This window comes from Balaenoptera ricei, chromosome 11, assembly GCF_028023285.1.
Source record: "Balaenoptera ricei isolate mBalRic1 chromosome 11, mBalRic1.hap2, whole genome shotgun sequence".
NCBI lineage: Eukaryota > Metazoa > Chordata > Mammalia > Artiodactyla > Balaenopteridae > Balaenoptera > Balaenoptera ricei.
In genome coordinates this window covers 1,329,547-1,335,295 of record NC_082649.1, presented here as the reverse complement: position 1 = coordinate 1,335,295, position 5,749 = coordinate 1,329,547, and positions in this window count along the sequence as shown.

Here is a 5,749-nt window from a genome sequence, read left to right as displayed (position 1 = left end):
AGAGTAGACAGAATGGTCTAATGAACCCCATGTCCCCACCACACAGCTTCACCTATGAGTGCTGTTTTCTTTTTTTCAAGTTTTATTGAGGTATAATTGAGAAAATCGTATATATTTAACGTGTACCAACTATGACTACTCTTGTTACACCTGTGCCCCAAGCACTTCCCTCTCTCTTATGTTATTTTGAACCAAACCCCAGACATGATATATCATTTCATCCGTTCGTATTTAGTACTTATCCCTTAAAGGTGAGGATTCAAAAACAACCCTAATGCCATTATCACACCAAAAAAATGAGCGATACTTCCTCAGTGCCATCAAATATCCAGTAAGTGTTGCAATTTCTCGTCGTCTCATGAATGTCATAATCTTTTGGTAGCTGTTGGTTTGGATCAGGATCCAGGTGCGTCCCACACATTGGAACTGGCTGATGTCTTTTAAGCCTTTTTTCACCTAGAAGCAGCTCCCTCCCCCTCAACCTTTCTCTTTTCCCCCCTTGGAAGTCCCCGATGGCCTGTGCTCAGGCACCAGTGTCCCCATCGGCTCCAGATGGAGCTTCCTGCAGGAGCTATGACGGGAATCACAGGCAATACACAACTGCATCAAATTATCATGTTGTGCACCTTAAACTTACACAGTGTCTCATGTCATCTATATCTCAGTAAAGCTGGAAAAAAGAAAGACTGCAAGCCTGAAGGACTCCTGGAGAGGAGCCGGAACGTGTGTGCCAGAGCATGGCCTTTGAGGACAAAACAGCTGTGTAGGGTGAGCTTACATTTGGGGGCAGGTGCTGAGGAAAGGGGGTGATGCTGGCGGGACCGTGAGAGCCCGCAGGAGGATCCGGCCCCGGGGAGGGAGCAGGTGTCAGCACAGAAACCCCCATCACCCAGGAAAGGGAGGGAGATGCTGACCGACCTTTTCTCTCCCTGGAGATGACTTCTTTGCTCCCAGCTCAATCTCCGGAGAGATGGAAGTGTGTGACTTGCACTGGAAAGTCAGTTTACAGGCCATTCACATGATCTCAGCTCCCTTTTCCCCCCTCGGGCCTTGTTTGCATTCTTTGCTTTGAAGCAGAATCTAGAGAAAGTGGATGAAGGTGTAGCCGTGGGCTGTTTTAAAAATGCATGAAGTTTAAGGGAAACAAAAACTTTACTAATCATCAAAGAAATGGAAATTAAAATAACATTTTGAGTTTATCTTTTTTTTTTTTTTTTTTTAGCTACTAAGTCAGCAAAAACTAATTTAATTCCTGGCAAGGTTGCAGTAAAAAAAAAAAAAAAAAAAATGCTCACTTTAGTTGTTATAAGTTGTTAAAAGCTTTTCCGAAAGCAAGTTGGAAAATGGTTATACCAGTGGGCAGGCTCGCGTCACTCATGGAAATTCATCTCAAGGAAATAATTCCGTGGAAGAAACAAGCTGCGTTTGAGTGTCCAGTGATGGGAATGAACCCCATGCACCCTCTGAATGGGACGGGGGCCGAGCAGGAAGGTCATGATGGTGCGGACTCTGTCACCAGTGGAGGTGGCTTTGAACAATATATTAGGTGAAAATACTGGCTGCCCCTTGAAACATTCATATAGTCAGGATTGGAAAATATCAACACACGAAGATCACGGGGTTGACAAAGCCGTATTGTGAGTTACACACGATGCTAAATTGTTTTACAGTGAAAACGAAGATTGTAAAGCTGTGTTTTAGGAAATACAGCCCATGGTGTCCTGGAGAAGCTAAGGGACTGGCCCGTCGACCAGAGGCCTGTGTCCAGCATCAGGTCACGTGGTGAGAACTGATCCGTCTCCTCCTGGGCTCCTGGCGGGTGCTTTCTCCAGCAGAGAGAACGTGGCCGTGTCCTCTCCTCACTGGGTCCCCAAATCGGAGTGGTCATCAGACAAGAGACCTGGGGGGAAGAAATGGCCTTTCTTCAAAGCTGAGGAGATGGGTGGGGAGGGAGTGCAGAGAGCTGGGACTCCTGGACTTGACTGGCAGTCTGAACGATGGCTTTGCAGGCGAGACCAGCAGTCTCTGATCATAAATATGGGGGTGCTGACAAACGGGCTGCACCCTGGGACTCGGGGTCACAGTTCAGGGGTCACGTGGGCCGCCTGGGCCGCAGGGCTGGGCGCCCGAGCTGAGCGCGGGCTTCTGAGGACGCGGGGCTGGCCCGCCTTCCGGGAAAGGCCCCGTTTGCTCAGGTTTCCCTGGAGGAGGTGCCTGGGGAGGGGCCGGGGGAAAGAATGGTCCCTTTCAACGCGGCAGATGCCGTCTGGCCCAGAGCCAGCGGTGTGCAAACCCCAAGGGGCCCACTACATTGAAAAATCTGCACACATTCAAAGTGTGCAGATTTTACATATGCACAAGGGCGCACCATAAACGTGAGGGTTTTTCCATCCTGTGACCGTGGAGGGCCTGCACCCCCTGAGCCCGGGCCGCGGGCACAGATTAACACGTGTGCACGCCCCGGGCACAGGTCCACGCATGCGTGTGCGCGTGCTGTCGGGGCGCACGGTTCCGGGGGTGGTGAGCCTGTGGGCCCGGGCTTGGCGGCGGCTGGAGGTGGCCCTTGGAACGGCTGCCCAGACCGGTCCTGACCAGGCGACAGGCTTGCGTCCTGAGAAGAGGAAATGCGCTCTCCTCCCGGGGGTGGATGGGCACGGCCCCGTGGCTAAGCTCAGGCCCAGCCCCCCGGGTCCTGAGGCCTTTACCGCCGTCGTCCCGCTCGCCGGCTCCCAGCGTCCACGTGCTTGTCACCGATGGGGAAAATGCCCTGGGCTGGCCCCAGGGACAGGGATGGCCTGGAGGGCCCGGAGGAGGGCCGGCCCGCACGTGCCCCGTCCCGTGGCCCAGAAGGTGGCCGAGTGCGGGGCTGGGAGGAGCTCGGGGGCCAAAGGCCTGGAGGGCAGTGGAGCCCCCAAGAGCCCCGCACCCCACCTGCGCCCACGTGTTCCCCTGCGGTCGGGCAGGGACGTTCGGAATTAGCCCCTTCACGTTTCTCAGCCGTGGCAGGTACGGCACCGTTTGCCATCGTAGCCATTTTTCACGCCAGCTCGGTGGTCTGAGCGCGTTCACGTGCCGCGCAGCCGTAGCTCCGCCCAGCTCGGTGGTCTGAGCGCGTTCACGTGCCGCGCAGCCGTAGCTCCGCCCAGCTCAGAGCGCCTTTCGTCCTCCCAAGCCGAAACTCTGTCCCCTAAACGCGAGCCCCACCCTCCCCGTAACGTCTGCTCTACTTTCTGTCTGTGAATTGGGCGACCGGGGACCCTCCTGTGAGTGGAGTCACCGGCATCTGTCCTTCTGTGACCGGCTGATGTCACTGAGTGCCATGACTTGAAGGCCCACCCCTGATGCAGCCGGGGCCCCATTCGAGGGTGAGCGGCGCACGTGCTGACGGCCTTCTCTTTTCTCCGCCGCGCCCAGGCTCAGTTCTCACAGCAGCAGGGGGCTTGCTGGGCCAGGGTCTCTGCGTGGGGCGGCTGCGGTGACCCCGGTGCTGGGCTCCTGGGGTCTTTGTTCTGGGGGAGGGAGTCGGCCCTATGCCTGCCCTCGGCTTTCCTGCTTTACTGGATTCACACAGGAAGGAGACCTTGGAATCGGGGCCAGTGAAGGGAGCACGCTCCAGGGTGGGGATTTTCACACCTTCTTGTACGATTCAGAGAGCTGGTGCGGCTTTCAGCCTATTTTCTGGGTTTTTCATGACTTAACATTACGTCTTTTAGAGAAAATAGTTTTATGCTCACTTAGTGGCAGGCCTGACAGGGCATGTCTGCTGGACTTTCCCGTGGCCCCCGGCACTGTTCCAGCCCAGCACAGAGACGGCATCCACGAAGGGGCTGCAGGCGACCCCCCGTGTGCGCCGTCTGTGCTGTCCGCCTGCTCTGTAATGACGAGAATGGGGGCGACCACAGCTGCTGTGGACGCCATGGGCAGAAGAGGTGGCGGTGCCCTCAGCCTGGGTCTGACCCCTGCAAACCGGGGCACCCGCTTGGAACCATTATGTGAGAGAGCGGGAAACTCCTCTGTTCTTTAAGCTCCTGGATTTTGTCCCTCTCTCTGTTCCAGCAGTTTACTCTGCTTGTCTCTATTACTATGTTTTGAATGTTTGGAGAAGTTAAGATACTCAAGGTCACAGAGCTGGGATCTAAATACTGTTTATCTAATTCCAAGACCTTGACCCATTCATTGCCTCGGACCAATAAAGACTGAGAAGGAGACTGTGGCTTGGGGACATACGGTCCGCGGTTCAAAGCCAGCCTGGTAGTCAGCGAGCACAGTGACCAGGGAATCTGCCACTTGGCAGAGGTCATTGAAGAGTGCGAGGTCTGTACACCCACATCCCAGAGGAGCTGCAGGTCTTGCTGGTCACGGGGGCGGGGGCAGGGTGGGGTGGTGCCCTCTAAGGGCCGCGACACCGAGCTCTCTCACCTTCCGTCTGAGCGGTGTCTTAAAATCCACGTTCAGAAACGTTCCCCAAAGCCAGACGTGGGTGCTGGGAGTGAGCGGCCCTCTTCAGCAGGTTGCATCACGTATCGCTGACTCTCTCCGCTTATCCAGCTGACGGAGGGCTGGAGTTCATGGCACTCTGAGACAGGTGACTGACGCTGGTCCTCTTGTTCTTGAAACCAAACTTAATGATCACACCCCCGTTGGCCCATCTTGTCCCCAGAAGACAGTGGAAGTAAAATCCCACTGTTCCTGGTTTTCCTGATGAAGGCGGCTTCCGCCTTCGGAACCCCGCTACCTGCTGCCTTCCATCACCGGGCCGTCCCCAGCCGTGCCGTCCCCCGTCTTTCCTTGCGCGTGTCTCCTGCTGGAAGCGCTGGTGTCGCCGTGGAGCAGTGACCCCGGCTGGAGCTCAGTAAATCCCGGGCCCTCAAGCTGGCCCTGGGGGAATTGCTGTCCCCCCGGTAAAACTCCTACTTAATTCAGGGATGGCGCAGTGCGATCGGGGGCCTCTGCCTTGGCCAAAGCACCAGACCTGAGCACTTAAACGTGGTTCTGTTGCTCCTGTGCAGGAGGCTGCGGGGAGCGGGGTCCTGGCCGAGCAGAGGGGCCCACCCTGGGGTCATGCTCGGTGGGCAGAGCCGCTCCTTTCTGTCAATCCCAGAAGGCCGAGGGGCTCAGGCGGGGGCAGGGCGTGGGATGCTGGCCCACACGTGCCACGCGACTGTTTCTGATTGTTGCTCCCTTAGTCTGGCTGTGATATTTACAGTCTTGATTCTTGTTTGGTCTGTCTTAGAAAAGTCATACTCTTCTGATTTGAATTGTAGCTGATATTTAGTGAATGATGATCATGTCGGCACTTACGCTATGCTGTCTCATTTAATCCCTGGAGTAGTCTTATGAGGAAAGTCCTATTACCGTCTTTATTTTGTAGATAGAAAACTGATGTTTTGGGAGATTGTCACTCATTCAGGGACCTTAGTTAGTAAGAGGCAGAGACAGTTCTAGAATGACACGTTTCTCTGACGAAGAATCAGTACTCTTGATACCTTACAACCCCTAAGAAATAATGACACAGACACAGTAAATATAGAATATATTTATTTTTTAGAAACTAAATCATATTAGAAATGGCCTGAGATGCATGTGAACATACGTGAGAGGCACCCAGTGTAGTTAAAGCACAGTTGTGTAGATAAATAGAGCCTGAATCAACTTTTCAGAAATAAGCTCAAGGGAGAATTGTCAAAGTAACTTCATGCCATCAAAAACAAAAACAAAAACAAAAACAAAACCCAACAAAAATCAGTCA